The 25938-nt window shown below is 40.8% G+C and overlaps 1 pseudogene across 1 annotated transcript; it reads right to left on the bottom strand.

Moving 5' to 3' along the window:
* Window positions 1-12054: 12054 nt before the first annotated feature.
* LOC309668026 (lysine-specific demethylase 4D pseudogene) lies at window positions 12055-14288 on the bottom strand (annotated as a pseudogene). The gene has a single exon. The product of its transcript is annotated as a lysine-specific demethylase 4D pseudogene (transcript).
* Between the last annotated feature and the right edge of the window lie 11650 nt (window positions 14289-25938).

Genomic DNA, 25938 nt, shown 5'->3' on the forward strand with positions numbered 1-25938 from the left:
CCCTGAAATTGCTTATCCCCCTAACACCCACCACTCGCTGAGGAACCGTGAGAAGGGTCTCATTATTACCCTGTAATCACTGCAGGTCAATGACAAGGAGCTTGTGAGGCGTTTCAGTCTGAGAGGCTGGTGAGCAGAGCGGGATGGGCAAGGGCTGCTCCTCACCAGGATCTGTTCAACTCAGATCAGCGTCCAGTCCACTTATCTCGGGAGCCAATTCCTAGCATCTGTTGTGGTTTCCTATTTAAAGTGATGAAAGGTAACACAAACATTGGGGGAAAAAGCAACTTCAAAACCCATATATGGGGCTTCCCTGGTGGCGCAGTAGTTGAGAGTCTGCCTGCCAATGCTGGGGACACGGGTTCGGGCCCTGGTCCGGGAAGATCCCACTGCCGTGGAGCAACTGAGCCCATGCGCCACGGCTACTGAGCCTGCGATCTAGAGCCCGCGAGCCACAGCTACTGAGCCTGCGTGCTGCAACTACTGAAGCCTGCATGCCTAGAACCCATGCTCTGCAACAAGAGAAGCCACTGCAATGAGAGGCCTGCGCACCACAACGAAGAGTAGCCCCCCGATCGCCACAACTAGAGAAAGCCCACGTGCAGCAACGAAGACCCAATGCAGCCAAAAATAAAATGAAGTAATAAATAAATTTATTTAAACAAAACAAAACAAAACAAAACCCATATATGGTCACCATCTAACGACATAAATATCATGGTGAAGTTATTTCTAAATATCTGGAAAGGAATCCTTACTCACACGGAAACTGAATTGGTGTAATGGTTAATCTCTATGAATAATTCATTGTGGCCAGGTAGTCAGACAAATCCATAACTGACGCTTTTATAAATCTTAGAGGAGTCCCAAGACCCGAACTCCAACCTCTACAAGTTACGTTTAAATACAGGTTCTAATGTTCATCTTACAACTTTGGGTCCTAAGTAATAGTGATAATAGGTAATATTTAGTTAGCACAAATTATGTTTGCCCGGATCTGAACTTGTTATGTGCAAACTCTCTCAGAGGAGCAATGTGGCTAAGAGCTCATTTTGCCTAAACTGGCAAGTGGAGAGCCATGGAAACCTGATTTGTTGAAAGACTACTAAACAAGTTGGTGTAGGAGTCTGAATAAGGGCTGGGTCCTCTGGCTCTTGACTGATTGTGAAATCTTTACCTTGCCTTTGTAACACTGTAACAAGGAGAAATACCCCAAGGAGTGGAATTTGCAAATGGGTATGTGTGACCTTTTGTGCAAACATGAGGTAGATCAGGAGCAAAAACAAACAAACAAAAAAGATAAGTTTTCTACCGGTAAGAATAATTGGCAGTTTGTTACAAAACTAAATATAGTCTCACCATAAAATCCAGCGATTGCACTCTTTGGTATTTACTCAGATGAGCTGAAAACTTACATCCACACCAAAACCTGCACACAAATGTTTATAGTAGTTTTATTCATAATTGCAGAAAAACTTGGAAGCATCCAAGATGTCCTTCAGCACGTGAGTGGATAAATAAAGGGTGGTACACCATACAATGGAATATTATTCAGCAACAGAAGGAAATGAGCTATAAAACCACTAAAAGTGGAGGGAACTTAAAGGCATATTATTGCGTGAAAGAAGTCATTTGGAAAAGACAAAACTATGGAAGCAGTAAAATGATCAGGGGTTGTGGGGGGAGGGGGGAGGGGGAGATGAATAGGCAGAGCACAGAGGAATTTTAGGCAATGAAACTATTCTGTATGGTATTATGAGTGTAGATACACGTCATTATACACTGGTCAAATCCATAGACTGTACAACGCCAAGAGTGAACCATAAATTAAACTACGGACTCTGGGTGATGATGAGGAGTCAGTGCAGGTTCATCGATTGTAACAAATGTTCCTTTCTGCTGTGGATGATGGTGGAGGAGCCTGGGAAGGAGTATGTGGGAATCCTCTGAATTTTCCACTTAATTTTGTTGTGAACTACTCTGAAAAAATAAAGTCTATTAATTAAAAGAAAAGTAACGTGTAAGCCTGGGGGGCGGTGAGGAAAACAACAGTAGAACTGAGCATCAGAGAAGGAATATGAGTGGATGTCCTTGGCCTTGGGCGGGCCCAAGAAGACAGCAGAGTGTATGAATGCACATCAAATTAACTGAGCACCTCCTACATGCCTGTCACATTTACATCCCCAGTATCTTCACAAAACTCTCGCACTGTAATTCTGGCTCAGAGAAAATCAATCATTTTTTTGCTGAAGGTCCCACGACTAGAAAGTAGCAAAGCACAGGTTTGAATGCCATTTCTGCTGACTCAAAGTCCAATTCTCCCCTCTAAGTAACTGCTGGAAAGGTCCAAGCAGTGACTACGGATAAGTTTGCTTTACGAAAGACATCACGCTTCAGATTCAACTTTGCACCTATGCATACAGAGTGGGTCCATGGATGGACTGAGTTTGTGGATGGAGGGAAAACACAAAACCGCATCAACAGCATCACATTTATTTACTTCACCATTAAAAGAAAAAGAAGAGGCTGCAGGGGAGACGATAGGGAAGGAGTACTGAATAGAGAATCATTATTACTATCCAGAGTAATAGCCTTTCTGGAATTTCCCATACCAAGGACAAAATTTTATAGTGGACAGGGTCAGGTTCTCCTGGGAGTCACCCTCTCTGCCATGATGAGGAAGGGAAGCTTCTGCAGCCCTGGAGAGGGGCCAGGGAAGGTGGCCTCACAGTCTGGTGACAATGCAGACCTCCCCAAGTCTCCTTTCTTCTCTGCGGTGCATCCCAGAGACACGGCCCATCTTCCTCACCTCTTCATGGCCACACTCATCTTATTCTTCCATGTCCAAGCCTGGCTGGAAAGGAAGATAAAGTCTCCCCACCTCCCTACTTCCTTGCTGCTCCAAGAAAACAAAGTCTTCATTCCATATTGCTTCAGGAAAACAGAAGGCCACACACACACACACACACACACACACACACACACACACACACAGCTTCAGTACCTCACAAATCTCTGGTCTTAATGCTACTATTCTCGACCCCAACTCCCTTCCCAGCTGGTAATTAGAGGTCCCCTTTAGAGCCCCCACCCAGCCACCGATTGTTACTCTCCTCAGGGTGCTCACCTGAAATCTCCCTTATTCTGACCCAGACTTTTCCAAAGGTCATGCAGAGCCCTATTCCCAGGCCACTTTGCCAGAATCGATCCAGTGCGGGGAGGCGAAATTGATGGCTTCCGCGCAGTTGAAGCCATGGTTGAAGCCAGAGTGGTAGCCATAGGGAAGCGTCACGATGAACTCTCCAGCCTCCTGAGTGACCCGACCGAAGGGGATGCCGTTGTCCTTGAGGACCGTGGGCGAGATGAGAGCCACCTTGTGCCGCAGGAAGGCCTCACAGCCCCGCGCGCTGCCCGGGAAAAGCTCCCTGGCCAGGCGTTCCAGGCGCCGGCCGTGCTCCGGGGGCACCACGTACCAAGTCTTGGGCTCCCCGAAGTGCAGGTAGTTGATGCTGTAAAGGTCCATGTCCTCCGTGTGCCAGGCGAAGGCGGTCTTCCACATGCCGAAGTACAGGTAGGGGGTGTTGACGCCTTCGATGACCACTCCGCACTCCTGCTCCAGCAGGTCCTGAATGGTTCCCAGGTGTCCAAGGTTCCACTGCTCCGTGTTTTGATCGAATATGGAGCCACACACGTCCGCACCATATACTGGTGAATCATAGAGGTGTGTTTTCCAATATTTTCGATCCAGATCCTCAAAATCAGAGTAACATGGAGTCTGGTGTTTTTCACTGTTTGTCAAGCGGCGATACTCGCTCATGGTCATGACTTTCTTCTTTTTGTGGTGTTGAGAAAACACACCTGACTTTCCAGTGGTCACCTGCTGGAGGGGACCGGCTATTAAGATGTCATCGATATCATCGGACGTCTGTCTGGACTTCCATCCTTTCGGTGGAAATTACCTTGGCTAGGCCAGCTCAGTGTGCACCTTGCGACTCCATGTAAACAATATATTTGTTGAAGTCTTCAAATTCCTCCACGGTTGGGTGGAAGGTCATAATCTTCCAACTTGGGTTCTGGCTACCAAAGTGCTTAGACTACATGGCGGCAATAGAATAAGCAACGGACTCCCAGCTTCTTAGGTATGCTTTGGATACCTGAGAATGCTGGGGAGTAACACCCTCCCTAAACTTTCTTTATTTTTAAAGAAGTTTAGATATATCTGAGAGGCAGGAACTCAGACTTGAACTTTTACACAAACGAGGTGGTATCTTCTCCAGGCTTGTCAATCCACCAGAAGGACTCCGCTCTTGTCAGCATTTTGGAGCCAAAGAAAATAGAGTATTTCCCAGAGGAGAGGGCTCTCTGAGCCAAGTCCTGCTTCAGCCTGCAGCTCTGTGAGTTTCCTCTGTTAGGGATATAAGTGCCTGAGGCCTCTCCAGATTCCCAGGCTTGAGTGCATGGGTGGCTTCTCACCTCACTGTAGCAGAAAGTCTCTTCATGGAAGTTTCCAAGCCAAACCTACAGAAAGTACAAAATATTGAAAATAAGTGGATGACAAAACAAACTGATTTAACATCAAGTTAAAGAAAATTGTATAGCAGTCTTAATTTCAAAGTTTGTATTTAAGGGCAAAAAGTACACTCTTTTGGTAGGCATGTAAACTGGTGCAGCTATTGTGCATACTATGGAAAACAGTATGGCAGTTCCTCAAAAATTTTAAGTATAAGCAACATATGATGCTGCAGTCTCTCTTCTGGGTATATATCCAAAGGAAATAAAAACAGAATATGAAGGAGATATCTGCCCTCCCTCATTCTCTGAGGTATTATTCACAATGGATAATATATGGAAACAACGAACATGTCCAGCGATGGTTGAATGGTTACAGGAGAAGTGGTACATATATACAATGGAATATTACTCAGCCATAAAAAGGAATGAAACTGAGTGATTTGTACTGAGGTGGATGGACCTAGAGACTGTCATACTGAGTGAAGTAAGTCAGAAAGAGAAAAACAAATACCGTATGCTAACACATATATATGGAATCTAAAAAAAAAAAAAAGGTCATGAAGAAACTAGGGGCAAGATGGGAATAAAGATGCAGACCTACTAGAGAATGGACTTGAGGATATGGGGAGAGGGAAGGGTAAGCTGTGACAAAGTGAGAGAGTGGCATGGACATATATACACTACCAAACGTAAAATAGATAGCTAGTGGGAAGCAGCCGCATAGCACAGGGAGATCAGCTCGGTGCTTTGTGACCACCTAGAGGGGTGGGATAGGGAGGGTGGGAGGGAGGGAGATGCAAGAGGGAAGAGATATGGGGACATATGTATATGTATAACTGATTCACTTTGTTATAAAGCAGAAACTAACACACCATTGTAAAGCACTTATACCCCAATAAAAAAAAAAAAAAAAGGAAATCTGTATCTGTATTGTATAAGGAATTTTAATTTCAATTCTGTCTGCTCTTATAATCTGTGCATTATGAATTATTTTTCTGAATGGATTCACATCTGTGTATTATCTTCTCCATCATGTAAAATGATAAAAATAATTTACATGCGGAAAAATGTAACATGAACTACCAAAGTGACCCAGAAGGCACATATGATAGTGATGAGTAACTATAATAAAGAGAATATATCTTCAAAAAAAAAAAAAAAGAGTAAAAAGGTTTTAATTGCTTTAATAACAGAAATACATGGCCCCAGTAAAGAAATATAAAAATGATATGCATGCAATGCTTGTACTTTAAATGCATAAATAAATGAGAACTTTACCAGGGAAAAAAAGTTGCTTTCTGATATAAAATGTCATCCTTTTCATCTTTTTGCTTTAAAGGAAAAAAAAAAAAAAAAAAAGTGCTTGCATTCTGCTAGTCTAAAATCTTAATTCCAAATGATGATACACTAGGACTCAGAAAATGGTTTCCTTGAAGGTTTCAGCCTCTGAATGAAACAGGCTGTGCTCAAAGTCTGACTATATATGTCCCACAGCAATTTCAATTCAATCAGTACCACCCCAATTCGAATACCCTCATATCCAATCAAAATCTCTAATTTGATCCCACATAATTTTCAAGTCCCTTCCAATTGATACACTCCTTACCCAGTTCTAGAAACCCTCTCATTCCCATTAGATCGCAGTTCACTCAATGAGGTGCTTTTTCCTGAAAATCTTTGTGATTTTTACCAAGAAAATATTAAGAAAAAAATTAACTTCACAAGTTGGAAAAAAGTTTAAAAATAAAATCTCAAGGAAAGGATATCCCAATGTATAGTTCCCTCTCTCTCGCTCTCTCTCGCTCTCTCTATGCATAAATAGTGCCATTTTTTAAAACTTCTGGTAGGAAAATAACTCTTTTGCTCATAAGCACAAATAACAGAAATAAAGTGACCTACCTTCTACCAACAAAATCCTGATTCCAGTTGGAGATATTCAAGGACCCAGAGAGAGAGACAGTGTTCTCTGGGCAGCTGGCCTCCAAATGCAGACCCATGTCCTGATGGCTCTGGCTTTCTACCTGGGCAAAGGTATAATTTGAGCGGCACCAATCATCGGTAATTGCTCTGCTTGGTCAGCCCACTTTGTCTGCGCCCTTTTGATTTTTTAAACCAATCTTACAGCGAGCTAAAAGGTTGAAAATAAAAGGAGTGGGAAAGCCAAACCAAGCAAATATTAAACAAAAGAAACCTGGTCTAGCAGCAATTAATATCGAATGTATTTATAAGGTAAAAGAAGGACAGCTTATAGTTATCAAAAAGAAAAACTCACGGGAAAGATTACAGTGATGCACTTTACGCACCTAAACACACAGCGCTGAGACACAGAACACAAAGACAAAGAGAATTATAAGGTAAAACTGACATATTTGCAATCATGGTGGGAGGTTTTTTTTTTCAAACACCGTTGTCTCAGAAACTGATAGATCAGAACAGAAGAAAATTTAATGTTATAAAAGTTTAAACAATAAATTTAACAACTTTGATTATATTAGCTGCAGCAACCACATAGCAAAATGTTTTTCAACACATATTAAACATTTACAAAAATTTACCACTGTAAGACCACATAATAAATCTCAATAAAAATTCCATAGAATCAACATATTGAGTACCATCTTGATCAATCTTTTATTTCAATCATGAAATAAAATTGAAAGTCAATAATCAAGAAACTGAACACAACCATATTTATTTAAAAATGAATATCCACATAACATATACAACAATATCCATATAAGAGCTAAAAATCTATTGATTTTTTGTTGTACGCAAATAGTTAGTAAGAACTAATCCAAAATACCTCAGAATTATTTGAAAGGAAAAAAAAAGATAGAACAATTCAAAAAACAAAAGGGAAACAACCATATACAAAAATATAAATGATTAATAAACTAGAAGTCTGTTACGTAAAAAATAAAATAAAGAAAGAACTGGTTAATAAATTATATAGTCCTCCCTGCTAAAGGAAGTGGTGCTCCCTTAGCGTGGGAAGCAGGTGCAGAGTGGCAAGTGGGGATGGGAGTCGGGGAGGGGCAGTGATTTATAGAGGAGGGCCCTGCCAAACACCATTTTAACCAGGTCAACATCAAGAGTCATAAACTGGGAATTCCCCGGCAGTCCAGTGGTCAGGACTCCGCGCTTTCACTGCCAAAAGCACCATGATGGGAACGTCTGATATATTTAAATGATTCCAAACTAATGACTGTGATGGTTAATTTCACATGTAGACTGGGCTAAGAGATGCCCAGATAGCTGGTAAAGCATCACTTCTGTGTGTTCTGCATGGCTCTTCCGGGAAGAGATTAGCACTTGCCTCAGTAGACTGAGTAAAGAGCGCCTTCACCACTGCAGGCGGGATCACCCAAACCACTGAGAGCCCAAATTCAACAAAAGAGCAGAGTAGGGGTGAATTTACTCTCTCTGCTTGAGCAGACGCATCCGTCTTCCCTTGCTTTGGGACATCTGACATGGACACTCCTGGTTCCCAGGCTTTCGAACCCAGACTCAACCATATTCCCCGTTCTCCATCTTGCAGACGGCCCACCTGACAGATCGTGGGATTCCTCAGCCTCCATAACCAAATGAATGAGTTCCTCTAATAAGAGCTATACACATATCTCCTATCGGTTCTATTACTCTGAAGAACCCTGACTAATACTATGACGTAAAAAATTAAAAGAATTTACAGTCTAGGAGAAGTTTGTCATCATACATGAAATAGACAGTGAATTAGAATCCTGAATATCATATAACTTCTACATAACAACAACAAAAAATAGTCAAACCAAAAAAAGTAGGCAGAGCTTTAGAGTAGGTAATTCAGAAAAGAGGAAATCCAAATGGCCAATAAATACAAGAAGATGTGCAGGATCACTAGCAATCAGAGAAGCTGCTCTCTGCCCATTTTGATTAGGTCTGACAATATAAAAAAGTGGGTCAAGATATGGAGAAAGCAGAACTCTCCCACACTGTCAATAGAGGTGGAAATTGGAGGGCAAGCTGGCTTTTCCTAAAAAGTTAAAAGTGAACATAAACATAACCCAGTAATCCTATATAGAAAGCTGTTCTGTAAAGCATTGTTTGAAAGAATAAAGATTTGGAAATAACCCTATTGTCAATCAGCAGCAGAACGAAAATAAAATAAATTACCCAGATCTAGTGGACTTTGCTGAACTAACTAGGGAATACAGACAAGAAAGTCTTTAGATCTTGTAACTGTAATATTGACTTTTTAAAAAGGTGATGGTGGGGGTAAGTTGTTAAAACCACACAACATACTACTTTCGGATTCGTAGCCTTTTGTCTACAAACTTGATGAATGTACACTAGACTCGTGATTGTTGTTTCTCAGAAGTGGAGAGAGGCCTAGGGTAGATAGTGGCAGTGAGAACAAAGGTGGCTCTATCCTTGCTTTTATGTAATTGTCATTGTTAATATCCCTTGCTTTTCCAAGATTAAGTATAGCAACAACTTACTGGACATGGAAGAACAGCTGGATCTGGGCATCATTTCTTGAGAAGAGTGGTCCAGATTCTGAGTATCCAAATTGAGTGTGTCAGTTGACTTGAAATAAAATAGAATTTTCAATACAATTGCTTGATGAACCCCCTTCATTACCACACCCAGCTCCTGATCCTTTCAAGAAGACTAATTTTTTTTTAATGGAAGTATAGTTGATTTGCAATATTGTGTTAGTCGCAGGTGTACAGAATAGTGATTGTTATATACATATTTTTTCAGATTACTTTTCATAATAGGTTATTACAAGAAATTGAATACAGTTCCCTGTGCTATATTGCAAATCCTTGGGTTTTTTTTGATTTGTTTTTGTTTGTTTTGTTTTTTTGTGCAAATCTTTGTTGCTTATCTGTTTTCTGTACAGTCGTGTGTATCTGTTAATCCCATACCCCTAATTTATCCCTCCCCTGCTCCCTTTCCCCTTAGCTAACCACAAGTTTGTTTTCTATGTCTGTGACTCTGTTTCTGTTTTGTATATAGATTCACTTGTATTGTTTTTTAGATTACACATATAAGTGATATATTTGTCTTTTTCTGTCTTACTTCCTTCAATTAGTATGATATTCTCTAGGTCCATCTATGCTGCTGCAAGTGGCAATATTTCATCTTTTTGTGGCTGAGTAATATTCTACGGTATGTATATACCACTTCTTCTTAAACCAATCATCTGTTGATGGGCACTTGGTTTGTTTCCATGTCTTGGCTATTGTAAATAGGGCTGCTGTGAACACTGGGGTGCATGTATCTTTTCGAATTAGAGTTTTCGTCTTTTCCGGATATACGCCTAGGAATGGGATTGTTGGATCATAGGGTAGCTCTACTTTTAGTTTTTTAAAGCAACCTCCATACAGTTTTCCATAGTGGCTGAACCAATTTGCATTCCCACCGAAAGTGTAAGAGGGTTCCCTTTCATCCACACCCTCTCCAGCATTTATTATTTGTAGACTTTTTGATGATGGCCATTCTGACAGATGTGAGGTGATACCTCTTTGTGGTTTTGATTTGCATTTCTCTAATAATTAGCGATGTTGAGCATCTTTTCATGGGTCTGTTGGCCATTTGTATATATTCTTTTGAGAAATGCCTACTTAGGTCAAGAAGACTAATTTAGGAACCAGTATACTGGTAAAACTAAACTGTATTTTTAATATTGCTTCTCTTTATTGGGCAAAGGAAATTTTGTTTCAAGTATAAAAGTGAGTGAAAACATAAGGAGTATAGTGGAAGAAATATTTTCTGAAGTTTATTTTTGTCTCTTGGCCTTCAAAACCCCCAATTTTGTTATCCTAGGCTATTTAGAGCGTGTTTCTGCCAGGAAGAGATTGTGATATCCCTGAAATATAACAAGGAAAATTTCAGATTCTAAAATTTAAAATAGCAATATGAGCCAGGCTACTGTCTTCATAGAGATTTTTCAGAGTTCCCTTATTTGTCTGCACTGCCATATCAACAACTGACCTAAATGAAAGGAGCAAAAGCCCTCAAGATCTCAGTTACTTATCACATGAAAGTTTACTCCTTGCTTATATGAGATCTACTATGGTCCAGTTGCTCTCCAGGGCTTTTGCCTTCCAAGTAATTCCAGTCTGCTTCCATCATGTGGTTCCACCATCTCAATACAGGGCTTAATAATCTTTCCAGCCAAGCATGTCACTGCCATCCTCCACTGAGGAATCTGAGTTCAGTCTCTCAGCTTCAGTTTTCCACACAATATACTACCACACAGTTGCCTAGCTGCATGGTGATAGGGATGAGATATGGGCTTTTGCTACTCCTCTATCAGAACTTCAAACAAGCCTAACTTTTTCATTACTCATGCCTTTAATTTTACATGCTGCTTCAAATTCCAGAATCTTACTGAACTTCTGTAGGGGAGAGCTGGAGGGAAGAGAGATGTGGTTTCATTCTCTGAAATGTTTCCTTCTGCATCCAAACTATCATTTTCAATTTCCAGAATTTATTCTGAGTTTGGCCACTTCTGTGCATCTTCAACGCTATGGCCTAAGTCAGTAACCATCAATTCTCACCTGCATTACTTAGATGTTCTAACTACTTCTCCTGCCCCCAAGGGGTCCACAGAACAATTAAGGTGATTAGTTAAATATGTAAAGTATATCATGTCAAGTGCTGTTTTAAACTTCCAATGCCTTCTCATTTCAAGTTGAAAAAAACTCAAATATTTAACATGAGCTACAAGGTCTTGCATACCCTTGATCCTGCCTCTCCCTTCTCAGTGCCCCAGACACAAATGAGCTTCCTCTCTATGCACACAAAAACACCAAGCTCTATGTTAGGGCTGTTACACTTGCTGTTTCATCCAAGTGGAAATCAGCTCTGGACCTTCCTTCTTGTCGTTTGGGACTCAGAAAGGTCTCCTGCTCTATGAAGTATTCCCTGACCACCGGAACCACACTGCCCATTCTGCACTAGCATCCCATCCCCTTTAATCTCTTCACAGAACATATGCCCACTTGAAATTGTCTTGTTCCTTTATTTGTGGATTGGTTTATTGGGATGTATCAATTACTTAACCATGTGAAATATGCATACAGCATTGAGAAGGCAGTGGAGACTTGCAGAGAAGATTTTCACATGCTGTCACATTTTGTCCTCTGTTTGCTCATCTCTCCTAGCAACTTGGATCAGCCAAGTGCCAGGTGATTTCCACCAAGTCATCCTTCAGATAGGGCTGCAAATCAAATCCCCCAACTCAGCCAGCCAGCTGGAACCCAACATCAACCCCAAACTCACTCACCAACATCACTCAAGGGAACAAGCTCATAAAAATAAGTTTTGCTTGAAATGTTTTGATATAATTATTAAGAAAAGTGCAGGAAAAACGACCACCTCTCAGTTGACTGACTGAACAACACAAAAAATAAAGTCAGATTTTAACATTCTGGTTACCTTTAATATATTTAATAAACTCAGATTTTAAGATTCTGGTTACCATACTGGCAGAGAACACATTTTAATACATCAAAGACTCGGAGAGATTATCAATTATTATCTTAGTCTCTACTGACCTAATTGGTCAAAAGGGCCTAGTTTGGCAAGAAAAGCGGGAAGGGAAGGGGGAAGAGGAAAAGGAGAGAGACTGGAGAGTAATCAAAGCCCAGGGTTCTTTAGAAGTTCAGCAGCATCCAGAGCTGGCCCACAGGATGGGAGTGTGAGGTAGATTGGGCTCTGGCGACCTCAGCAGGACCTAGTTCCCAGAGATACTAGAGTGTCCAGTGCATGAAACCTCAGTTTGTGACACAGGAGTTAGCAGTGTCCAACGATTCCAGGATCTGGAAGGAAGAACAAACTTTGGAGAATTTGGTAAACACCACGGACCCAGCACGTCCAGCGGCAGCACAGGAGGCACTCTCACGCAAGGCTAGTGACCTGCAAATACCCAAAGCTCTGAAATGGAAATATGACCAGTCTCAAAGGATCCCCACGCAAGAGCAGTGGGGTAGAAAGGCATCCCCTGGGCTTAGGGGACAGGGCCACAACCACAGCCAGAAGCCGTGGCGGGATGCTGGAGCCCAGGGCTGAGCGGGGCGGCGCTGTCCGGCGAGGGTGCATCCACAGGCAGGGGCTGAGCCTCTGGGTCCTGAGCTGTGTCTACCGAAAGCCTCCTCTTAGCCCTGGGGGGAGCAGCTGGCTCCTGAGTGCCCTGTTCCCAAGGACGACGACGAGGGCCACATCTTCCAGCTGGGTGGCGATCCGGGGCGGATGGACCTGGGGTCGGCGGCTGGGTCGGGCCGGGCTCCGCGGAGGTGCTGGTGGCCGCGTCCCTGAACTGGGCGGCAGAGCAAGAACCCCGGGCCGGCGAGGGGCGCCGGGACACAGCACGCACAGGGACTCGGTGGCGGGTCTCACCGCCCGCGGCTACAGCCCTACGGGGGCGCAGAGCGCGGCGGGGCAGGTGGTGCCTCGTGGCGAGAGCGGCTCCCAGGGACGCGCGGACCTCCCTCCAGGCGTTCAGGACCTGGCTGTCCGGCGCCGTGGGCTGCGTGTGGTCCACCACGATCCGGTCCTGCCCGCGTTTCCACAGCTCGTAGCGCTCCGGTTGCAGGATGCGCACGAAGGCGTCCATGGAGAAGGCGACCCGGGCCTCCCCGCAGCTGCACTGCGAGGCCACTTTGCCATAATCGATCCAGCGCGGGCAGGCGAAATTGATGGCTTCCGCGCAGTTGAAGCCATGGTTGAAGCCAGAGTGGTAGCCATAGGGAAAGGTCACGATGAACTCTCCAGCCTCCTGAGTGATCCGATCGAAGGGGATGCCGTTGTCCTTGAGGACCGTGGGCGAGATGAGAGCCACCTTGTGCCGCAGGAAGGCCTCACAGCCCCGCGCGCTGCCCGGGAAAAGCTCCCTGGCCAGGCGTTCCAGGCGCCGGCCGTGCTCCGGGGGCACCGCGTACCACGTCTTGGGCTCCCCGAAGTGCAGGTAGTTGATGCTGTAAAGGTCCATGTCCTCCGTGTGCCAGGCGAAGGCGGTCTTCCACATGCCGAAGTACAGGTAGGGGGTGTTGACGCCTTCGATGACCACTCCGCACTCCTGCTCCAGCAGGTCCTGAAGGGTTCCCAGGTGTCCAAGGTTCCACTGCTCCGTGTTTTGATCGAATAAGGAGCCACTGACGTCCGCACCATATACTGGTGAATCGTAGAGGCGTGTTTTCCAATATTTTCGCTCCAGCTCCTTAAAATCAAAGTGTGCTGGAGTCCGGTATTTTTCACTATTTGCTAAGTGGTGGTACTCACCCACGGTCATGGCTTTCTTCTTTTTGTGGTATTGAGTAAACACACCTGCCTGCCCAGAAGTCACCTGCTGGAGGGGAGCGGCTATTAAGATGTCATTGATATCATCATAGGTCTGTCTGGCTTTCCAGTCCTTGGGTGGAATGATCTTCGCCACGCCTGCTCGGTGTGCACCTTGGGATTCCATATAAGCAATGTATTTATCGAAATCATTAAACTCTTCTTTGGTTGGATGAAATACCATTATTCTACAACTTGGGTTCTGGGCCCAGTTGGACTTAGACGTCATAGCTTTCATTAATAAGCAGGAAACTCCCAAGTTTTGATTTATGTTCTGGATAGGTGAAGATGCTGGGAAACAGTACTTTTTCAAAAATGGGTTGGAGTATATCAGCAGGAACCCCCAGTAGACTTTAATGCAATGAGTTGATAATATTTCTTAGGCTTGCTGATTCTCCAGGGGACTCCACGCTGGGCAGAAGCCTTGCTCAGGACTGGTGCTGGCTGAGCCTGCAAGTCTCTGATGTCCTTGGTTGACACTTGGCTCTGTCCTCTTGAGATCTAGTGAATCACCCAGCCCTGGCTGGGTATCCCAAATGTAGTGTCTTCAGGGCAGTATTGAACAAAAAACCTAAAAAAAAAAAGAATAGAGACAGGTTGAAAACTAATGTTTGGAAATATTTACTCGGGAACTACAAAGAAAACACCACCATGGACTATAATTGCATATTCAAATAAAGGCTAAAATTTCATAAGATTGACAATACAAGAAATGGTGTTGTTGTGAACAATGGAAATTCTTGTACTCTAGTAAGGAGAATGGAAATCGTTCCATTCACTTTGAATAACTATTTGGACAGTATCCACTAAAATTGAACTTACCCATGTGCTATGATTCATGCCTAGGATATGTGTATGTCTGTGCAATGAAAGTCAAGTCCAAGAGTGTTCAGAACAACATGATTTCAGAAGACAAACACTGGAAACAACTCAAATTCCAGTCAACATTAGAATGGATAAGTACATTGTAGTATATTCATACAATGGAATATAATACAGAAATGAAGATAAACAAGCACTACATGAAAATATAAGAATAATTCTATAAACATAATACTGAGCAAAATTATCCAGACTCAAAAGAATACCTATTCTATGCTTCCATTTAGATAAAGATAAAAAGGTACCTATAAGATGATGATATTTTTTGGTACCAATGTAATCTATGTTAGAAGTCAGAGTAGTGGTTACCTTTGTGAAAGAGAGAGGTTGTGAGTGGGGGTGTGAGGAAGTGTCTAGATTAATGTGAATATTCTATTCTGAACCCAGGTGCTGGTTACACACCCATCAGAATGGCTCATTGACATAATTCATCACGTTATGATGATTTTCACAAATTTCTGTGAAATAAATTTGTTTTAATGTATTTAAATTATTTAGATAAATTTAAAATTATAGTTTAGGGTGAAAAGCATTAAAACAGAATGATATCTTTCATTGTACCAAAAGGAAAAAGAAGGGTGATTGAAAATATATGAACTAAACATTCAATTGAAGAAGCTATAAAATAGAAGAAGAGAAAGAAGGGGTAGGAGTAAAAAAATAACAAGGAATAAAGACAAAATTAACGAAAGAAAACACATACGAGACAGAACACTGATGACCAAAAATATGCTTGGAAGAAATTAATGATATCAATACACCATGGGCATAACCGAGCATAAGAAAGAAGGGGAAAATAAACCACTAGGAATGAAATAGTGCACAAAAGAATTTTTAAAATCTCGAAAGAGAATCTTAGGAGAAACTTGACAGCAACATTTTCAAAAGATAAGAGAAAAGAATAAATGTCTGGAGAGGAAACATATCCAAAATGGATGCAAGAAACACCAGAAAGCTTGAATAACACCCAAGTATAAGAGGCTGGTTCAAGATATGACCCCTGAAAGTCCAAGAGACACATCATTTTGCATGTGAATCTAGAAAACTTTCAAGAAACAGTTAACTCTTATTGTGCAAATTGCTTCCGAGTATAGAAAAAGTTGGAAAGCTACTCAGATGAGGCTATTCTGCTCTCTGATAGCCAAACGAAAAAAGGACAATAAAAAATAAAGCTACAGGCCATCTTTGTTTATAAGCATAGAGGAAAGCATAAAATGGAATGTTATCCAATGAAATGCAGAAAGATAGTAAAAGAATAATACATCATGACCAAATAGAATGCAAGGATGATTGAACATTGGAAAATTTAATGATAAAATTCAGAATATTAACAAAGTAAATGAAAAATATCATCATCTTATAGGTACCAAAAAAGCATTTGATGAAATGGAAAATCCATTCATGATTTTAAAATTCTTACTTGCAAAGCATCAAGAGAAGCTTTTTTTTGCAAGATAAAGAATTTCAAGGTAAAAAATAGCAATGATCATTCTTAACAGTGAAACAAAAGTAACATTCTCATTCAAGTTAGGAAAAAGAGATGCATCAGCATGAAAAGCTGCTCAATATCACTAATTATTAGAGAAATGCAAATCAAAACTACAATGAGGTATCACCTCACACCAGTTAGAATAGGCATCATTAGAAAATCTACAAACAACAAATGCTGGAGAGGGTGTGGAGAAAAGGGAACCCTCTTGCACTGTTGGTGGGCATGTAAATAGATAGAGCCACTATGGAGAAGAGTATAGAGGTTCCTTAAGAAGCTAAAAATAGAATTACCATATGCTCCAGCAATCCCACTACTGGGCATATACACAGAGAAAACCATAATTGAAAAAATACATGCACCCCCAATGTTCATTGCAGCACTATTTACAATAGCCAGGTCACGGAAGCAACCTCAATGCCCATCGACAGACAAATGGATAAAGAAGTGGTGGTACGTATATACAATAGAATATTACTCACCCATAAAAAGGAACGAAATTGAGTCATTTGTTGAGACGTGGATGGATCTAGAGACTGTCATACAGAGTGAAGTAAGTCAGAAAGAGAAAAACAAATATCGTATATTAACGCATGTATGTGGAATCTAGAGAAATGGTACCGATGAACCGGTCTGCAGGGCAGAAGTTGAGACAGAGATGTAGAGAACAAACGTATGGACACCAAGGGGGGAAAACCGCGGTGGGGTGTGGGTGGTGGTGTGCTGAATTGGGCGATTGGGATTGACATGTATGCACTGATGTGTATAAAATTGATGACTAATAAGAACCTGCAGTATAAAAAAACAAACAAACAAACAAAAAACAACTAATACTAAACTTTTTTTGGGTTATTTGTATGGAAATATGTTAATATAAAGGTTTCAGACATTACATGAAATTTCCAGAAATCTTATATCTTCTGGTCTAATGTTATAAGTCATAATTCTAGTTATTACTTTAAAATGTATATCTCAGAAATAACAAAATTTCCTTGTCAATTGCATTATTATGAACTTTCATCCAATCTTTAACCGTGGTCATTTTCAAGTCTTTTGTCATTTACAGACAGTTCTGGGTGTACTCTGATGCTTTTGCAAAAATGTTCCTATAAAAGGGTTTCATCTTCAAGAAATTCATGGAAAAGACTCTGACAAGTACAGGTTTCTGGTAACTGACTATACTGCTGAACTGAATGAATAAGCATGTTCAGAACACTAATGGAAAACTGATGAATTCATAAAAGTGCTAACAAAAGATCAAGATGAAAAAACAATTAATTAGGTGGGACTGAGTCAACTTATGAGGATGATTTAATTTTTGTGACTTTCTGTTGGAATTAAAAAAACAAGAAATCCCACAAGGACTCAGAGGCAAAAAATATACAAATCAATTTCCACTGCCAAGTAAAGGAGTTGTTACAGTGGAGGATTACTGGACTGAATGTCAATATTATGACATAGTATGAGTGAGTTTCGTGTTGGGTAATTGCAATCGTTGCTTTTGTTGTGGTCATCCATTTACAATGCTTGGTGTCAGTTTATTGATCCCTTATAAAAATAAAATACAGTGTGTGTGTGTGAAAAGAAAAAAAACATATTGAAAACAATGTGAAAAAAAATCTCACCATGTACACTCCACTTTCAACTTGAACTGTGTAGAGCAAATGTAATAGTTATGATTTAGGACAGAAAATATATGTGTACAAATAAGAAAACAAAAAAATAACCAAAGCAAACTATCTCATTAACCCAATTTCAAGTGCTCCCTTATTACTGTTTCCTAATCCTCTTAAGCGCCCCTAATTTCCACCATTCAAATATTCTCTCTCACTTTCCCCTGTCCTCAAACTTCAGGCGCACCTATTCCACCCCACTTAGAATCCTCCGAATGTCCGAAAAGTCCCTAAGTGATCTGGCCCACCATCACCTCTGGACCTCACCCCTTTCTACCCTGCTCCTTGCTCTCTCATTCCAAACACATTCCTGGCTGTGTCTCAAAAAATGCCGGTATACTCTTGTCTGATGGTCTTTGCACCCAGGCAACTCTCAAGCCTCAGCCCAAACATCACCTTTTCAGGGAACTCTCCTCTGATTGTCTTGCTTTGGATAAAAGTAGAGACGATTTTCCTTCCAGGAAAACAGGTACTGTCTCAACAAAACATTTCCAAATGAAACTTGAACTGTTGGTCAGTACCCATGTATCTCTTCCAGATATACTCACATCAGCGCCATGGTAACTCCAACATTCCTGATTGCATCACAGTGGAATCCAACTGGCTCTTCCAACTGTCTACTAAAAGGCCTCCTTTTTAAAGTTATCAGCCCACAAAACACAGGTATTTTGCCTGAAATTTTTCCTTTAAGATTTCTTACAAGAAAATATATGGGATCTAACGGTTATACAAATTTCAGGGTCCTTTTAGTTACAGAGGGATTTCCCTGGGAAAACTGCCAGAATGGGAGGAGCTAGCACAGTTGTCAGGGCATTAAACACCACTAGTATTGGGTCAGCACAAGAACCAGGGAGAGGAGAAGAAAACCATGCTAAAGAAATCGGTGAGGAAGAGCTCAAATGCCTTTAGAGAACAAAGGCATTTCATCTTCCTCACCCTGTAGTCTCCCCAATAAGACTTTGAAAGATCAGCTTGCCTGCCATTGTTCCAAGTGATAGAAACTCCCCACATCTCCTATGGTCTGCAAGAGGTGCCCGAGGTCCCTATATCTTCTCTGGGGTCCATTCAAGACAAGAGGAAGCTGGGACTGGGGCCCAATCCTCTACCAGCCCTCTCCCCAAAGAGGTCAGCACAATTTGGCTTCAACATAAAACATTTCTCCTTTGGATCTGGGATCAGGGACAAAAAAATAGCCAAGGAAGGGCTTGCTCTCTGTGACCCCTGCTGGTAGCTTTTGTAAGAGTGCATCAAAGGAATGTTTGCTGCAGACCCGAATACTGGTGGCAGGGGCCCTTTGAGTGAGCGGTAGTAGCTCTCTGTACCTCTGCCCTGGAGCCTCATGCACCATGGAACATGCAGAAGGTAGGTAATGGAGGATTAAAACACTCTTCTCTTTTTCCAACTTTAATGTCAAAGGGTAAAAGAAACAATCTCGAGGTCTCTATAGAATTTGTTGGTAATAAATGGTGGGGAGGGGAAGTGGTTGACAAGCTAGCTCATCCTTGAGGGAGTGTGACAAATGCAGTTAACTCAGCCTCTAAAGTTTGGGTGGAAGTCAAATAATCTCTCTCTTCCTATTCCAGAGACACCTGATGAGCACTCAAGGGTCTTGGGGATAGATTGTTATGAAGGAGAAGCATTGTTCAAACATGACCCTAGATGTTCATCCTAAGATGCCTGAACAATAGGCTAGCCTAGACTCCTTCCATGACTGGAGGGCTATAGCATCCAAAAGGGCCCAAGGTCCCCAGGCGCCTCCTAACGTACAGGGCTCCTGGCTTTCCCGGAGAGCTCCTGTAAACGGCTGGCATGATATCTAGGCCGCTTAATTCCCCAAGCAGTCCGAAGCTCCCTTTCCTAATAAGGTTGCTGACTTCAAAGGCCTATATGAAGGAAGAGCACTGGGGAAGGGGCCTCCACTAGAACAAAACCCTCCTCAACATGGGATGCGTCTCCATGTAGACGCTGAGGAAATGCAGAGCCGATGTGTGCCTTGGTCTTGATGTGTTTCCTGAACTCATATTGTATGACTCTGTGGAATTTGCCTCCATCGACAAGGGGACCCAAAAGATGGGAAGAAAGCAAATAGTAAGGTTTCATCAGTGTTAGGGTTTTCCAGCCATGTGTATCTCAAGGAGAGAGGAACAAGTGTCTTGATGGATTGGATGGAGGGATAAGAGAGTGATTACAATGATGGACCAGTAAATTTATCCTGGGTAAAAAAGGAAATGAGAACATGATGGCAATGATGGAGAATGAAACAGTGCTTGATTCATGGGCTGAAAGTCTCCATTAGGTGAAATACTTTTATTAGAACCCTAGGAAATGTAAGCTAGCAAGAGAATGGGATGCTTGAAACATAGCTGGTACTCTCAGTATTCCCATTTTATGGAGGAAGAAACTGAGGTGTAGAAAAATTTATATTTAACTTCATAGCTTGTGTTCTCAAACTCTAGAGTTATTTTTGGGCTTGTCTTATCTTCCATATAAAACTGCTTTGAGAGCATTGTCTAGGTCTTGTTCATCATCAAATTTTCCAAGGGATCTTGGTACTCTATATGGTGCACACTCCAAACATTTTTATTAAAAAATAAGTAACTAAAATCATTTGGCGCACACTGCAGTCTCTCTCCTCTTGGTTACACCCCATCTTTCTCCCTACTCTCCTATCTCAGGGGAAGAGAAGGTACTCCCCCTCTCCAGACCTAATCTTGCCATTTAAACTCCTTAAATTGACACCTCCCATGCATTCCAAAACTACGGTGAATTAAATGATCACTATCACCTCTGTAAAGACTTAAATCATCAGTCATCAGTCTGTTTCCTGATTTAAGCTACATCCTTTCTCTTACCTTCCTTTCAATACCGAACATGTCAAAACATAAGCAAAAATAATCTACCTTTACAAAAACATTTTCTCATCTCTCTCGTCTTCTGATTCTGACCCCACTTCTCCACTGAAATTGATCTCTGTCAATCATCACATTGTCTCCCAAGTGCGCCTCCATGGGTTACACTTTATCTCTCTACATCATTGATTGATGGAACACCTCCTTCCTCCTAAAATGTCTCTGACCTCTAGGGTACTGACAGTCTTCTCCGGTTCTTTTCTTTCTCCTTGGTTCCACTTCTTTTTCCACTATACAGATGCAGTCTTATTTCAAAGCTCAATTCTCATCTCTCTTTTAACTCTTTTTATTTCTCCCTTTCAATTTCCTTTTTCTGTTCATGGATTTCTTTAGTATCACACTCTGTCTCTTTAAAGATATTATTTATTGCCATAGCTTTCTCTAATAACACTGACTTTCTCCTGCATTTCTGATTTGCTTTTCCTTCTTGACTGGCCACTGAGCCCCTGAAAATCAACTTGTTTAGTACAAATTGATCATCTTGCTCCTGAAATTAACTTCATCCTTTAGAAATCTTTTTTTCTAAGAATGGGAATACAGTATCCTAGTTACCGTTGGCTATTACATCTCCCTCTCCCTAGACATATAGTCGGTGATGTCAGGGGATCCCACGACAGTCTACTGTGAGGCCCCAGGGACACCTGTATACCACAGGGAGGCTTCCTGTGCTCTCCTTCCTTCTATAAGGACCCAAGGATCCAGCCTGCCTACCTCTCCTCCTTATAGCTGTCACCACTCAAGCTAGACCCTGAGGATCCACAAGTACCCGTCACCTGTATCATGTGATAATCTCCCCATCTCACTGTAATTTTTAATCTTAAAAATTCTTCTATAATGATTTTATTTAAAACTATATAAATATATAATCAAATTTTTCATTCTATATGAAAACTTCCTCTAGAGAAATGAAAAGAGAAGGATGAAACAATTTACAAGGAAAATTAATGTCAAAAATTTAAATACCATGCTAAGGGTCTTTCCCCTAATAAACCCTAAAATGCTGATTATGAATATCACAGAGGCCCTCATTTTTTATTGAATTCTTAATAGACAAGTAAAACAAGCCTTGAGTTGAGTATTTGCTTTTGTTTTTGTTTTTGTTGGCTTTGCCACGTGGCATGTGGGATCTTCGTTCCCTGACCAGGGATCAAACCCGTCCCCCTGCAGTGGAAGCCCAGAGTCCCAACCACTGGACTGCCAGGGAAGCCCCTGTATTTGTTTTATAAACTAAATTATTTCCTTTTTACATTTCTAAGGATCCTAGGAGGTATGCGGCCGGGCTACCATCTATATAAAATAAATAATCTAGGTACACATTAACCTTCAGATATTGAGCATCCAAAGGAAACACTCTGATTCTGTAAGTGTAACTCTGTGCTCAAATCAAAACTTCTCAGAATTTGCTGGGTACAATTACGGTGATCCTTCAGTGCTCCAGACAAATGTCTTCTCTACGGGTCTCAGATGGTTGCTTTTACTGTGAAACCGCCTCCATGTTTCTTTCAATTGGAGCCACAGGTACTAGTTGAGAATAAGTACCCTTACATTTCAGTTACTCTTCCATTTTACCCTTATTCTTGGTATCCCCAGTAACACAGAAATTCTTCCTCTAAGGAAACTTGACAATTCTGACAATTGAAGGAAAGAATTTTTATCAGAATGATTAGACTTGATGGATTTCTGGATATTAGGAGTCTTTCAAAAATAATTCCACTAAGCTTTCCTGGGGTGTGTGTGTGTGTGTGAGTGTGTTTTAAACTGGGGAAGGTAAGAAGTGAAGTAAGTTTAATAAGTCCTCTCACTGTGGCCATTGTCCTGATTGCTTATTGTACAGATTGCTCAACAATTTCAGGACAGCAGGAAAGCCTTCTTGTATTTCATGTTCCGTGCATATTTCAAAGCTATTCTTTCAAATGAGGATTGTTGACAGAATGCCTCAGACGTTAGCCATTGTTTCCGCTGACAGCCAATATCTAAATGCTGTGTTTAATAAATTTCTTCTCACATTAGAAAGTCTACTTACCGTTTATTGAAAATAATTATAACCATCATATTTGATGGCTGAATAAATTCTATTGGATGGAGATATGTGACTCAACTTTCCCCCTATTATTGGACAGTTATTTTGTTTTTTACTTTTCCACAAGTTTTACTAATCCCTTATAAATATCCTATATTTCAGTACCTGGATCAGTATATTTGGTAAAATATTAGTGAAATAATGAAATTCCTTGGATTAGATAACTAGAAATGGAATTACTGCATTGCAAGAGTTAAACATTTAAAATCCTTAACATGTATTTCCAAAACTTTCCAGAAACATATCACTTTTCATCCTCACCATTAACTTTGCTCTGAAAAAGAATCTTTAATAATTTGGTAAGAAAATTATTGTCAAAAATTTTGGTGAAAAAGTGTAGCTCAAGTTTTAATTTATGCTTCTTAGATTACAACTAAGATTGACTTGTTTTTCTTCAATGAATGCTAGCCATTTGTATTGCTTCATATCCTTTGCCCATGTTTCTCCAATATGGTTCTAGTGTTTTTTCTCATCTACTTACATGAACATTTTATATATTATGTGACTATCTGCATATTTTACACAGTATATGAACATTTTACTTGTCATGTGAATATTTTCCATATTAAACCCTTTGTTTAATCTGTTCATAGATTTTTCCCAGTTTGCCATTTCTTTAATTTATATTTAATTTTAATTTTAAATGGTTTTCACATATATTTCAGTTTAATATATTAAAATGTTTAGTCGGTCTTTTCCTTTGTAATGCCTTTCATGGCCTTTATGTTTAGAAAGTTAGAAAGTTATTTGCCCATCCAGAGACAGATAAATATTCTCTTATGGGGTTTTTCCTTTTTATATGTTAATTGTACTTTTAATTTTGATTTTAATTATACCTTTAATTCTAACTGGGGTTTTGGGTTTGTTTTATTAACTTGTTTTATTGTTTTGTGAGTGTGGTACGAGGAATAAGGGAGATGTAAGTATGATTCCTAGGCCTAGTGTGCTGTGTTCCTCTCTATTAGTTTATAGGAGCTTTTCTTTGTCCCAGTGCTCTTAAATGTTTTCCGTCTCAAAATTCTGGTTCTTTAGTTTTATGAAAGCTTTTTAGTTACCTCTTTGACAACTTCCTCTAGTTTCTCCCTCTGTACATTAACTCCTGTATTTGGATATCAGACCTCATGGACCGGACCTCCAATTTTTGTGTCTTTTCTTCTTCCAATTTTCTATCCCTTTATGACTATGCTTTACCTTCTGAAATTTTTTCTCATCTTTATCTTGTAAACCTACTTCTATTGTCTTTTTCATTTCTCCTATCAAACTTCTAATTTTTAACAGCTCATTTCTGTCCCCTTAGCTTTTTCAAGTGTACATAGCTTCCTTCCCTGTCCCCCACCATTGTCCTCTTTTTGTTTCACAGGTGCACTTATTTCAACTCTCAGAAAATACTAAAACCAGACACATATTGAGAAAGCAAGCTTCATGTAATAATCCTTATGCTTAAAATTGACATTGCAATCTAGTATTTCTGTTGTGTTCTATTTTGTTCCCTTTTAAAAAATATGCTGCTGGTAACCCACAAAGTTGTTTCTATGACCCACTAATGGCTCATGTCCTGCAGTTTGGAAAGAAATATTCTATAAATCATGTTGAGGCTTTTGATCTTTCAATGGCCGAGACACAATCACATTTGCTTTCTGGGCAGAAATGGGCAGACTGGAGTGGCCTAGAATGAATGAAGGAAAACATTTATAAAGATCCAGATGAGAGATGGTAGCTTGGAGCGGGGTGGTGGTTGAGCCAGAAGCAGAGTGCCTACTAGGGTGCCTTCACTCACATCTTCTTACTTAATCTTATTTCCTCAGTGTGCCACGTGGGGAACTGGACCAGAGCGTTCAGATGCTTGTCCAAGATGGCATAATCAGTGAGTCCTGAGCCAGATTTGAGCCAGGCCCGTCTGCTTCCTAGACCTGGCCTTTCCTCTAAGTCACAGCAAATCCATGAGGTGAGCCTATAAAACAGGAGAGAAATTGTCAGAAGAGCACATTTTGGAGCTTACGAACCAATTCCTTGGAGGCTTCAATACCTGAAAAGGTTGACTATGTTTGGGCCCTGAAATGAAACCAAATTTATTACTTAATTAAAAAAAAAAACAAGACACATACAGTGTGATGTCACAGTAACAACTAGACTTGGAGTCCCCTTTGATCTGGAGTTGATGACCCTGGTCACGTGGTACTTGTCCCTCCGCCAGGTCATCCTTACCCTTGTACACCTCTGCCATGTCCTCCATGGCAGACTGTGAGGATTACGGTTTTCATGGGCTTTTTTAATATTTATGTTACTATCTAGGATTATACATGTTCCCCAATGTCGATTCATGTTGTCAACTCTAAACACAATTAAACAACTAGAAATCAATCCCTCTGTTTCTCATGTTCTTTATACATGCTCTATTATGCTGCTTGTCATGTAAGGGTATTAATCACTCCTCTGTCTGTCTTCTCTACTAGATCATGTACTTCGTGGGACAGGGGGGTCCCTTCTTAATCTCTGGGTCCAATTGGCCACCACAGAGTCTGGAGTAATAGATGTCAAATTTGATAAATATGTTGTGTTTGAAAAAATTCAGAATATAAAAATAAATTCTCAGATTTTATGACCAAAGCATTTATATGATTTTAATTCACTGTTTTTCAAACTTTCTTATTCCCTGCCTCCCCCTTTGATAAGCATAACTATCTCTGCCACTACTCCCCCACCCCCTTCGGCAAATTCGAGTTTTTCCCCAGACCCTTGTCAGTGACCAACACGCACATAACACAGAACATTTGCACATCACACAGACAGGGCGATTTTGTCTACTTTAGTTCCTTTTAGTTTATAGTACAAACAAGAGAGCTTCTTTTTGTTTGCCTGCTTTCCAAAGAGAAGTTATATGATGATATTGAGTTTACTTTTGCAAATTACAAATGTCCTCACCCCAAGATTCTAGAACACAGTATCTCATGGGAGTACCTTGATCTAATTAAAGTTTTTGCTGACAGCTCATTCTAGGGGAAGCCTGTCTTTCACAGCATCTTTATGAGCGATAATTCACTGTCTGCATTTGATCACCTCTGGTCC

This window comes from Balaenoptera physalus, assembly GCF_965194825.1.
Source record: "Balaenoptera physalus genome assembly, chromosome: 10".
Taxonomy (NCBI): Eukaryota; Metazoa; Chordata; class Mammalia; order Artiodactyla; family Balaenopteridae; genus Balaenoptera; species Balaenoptera physalus.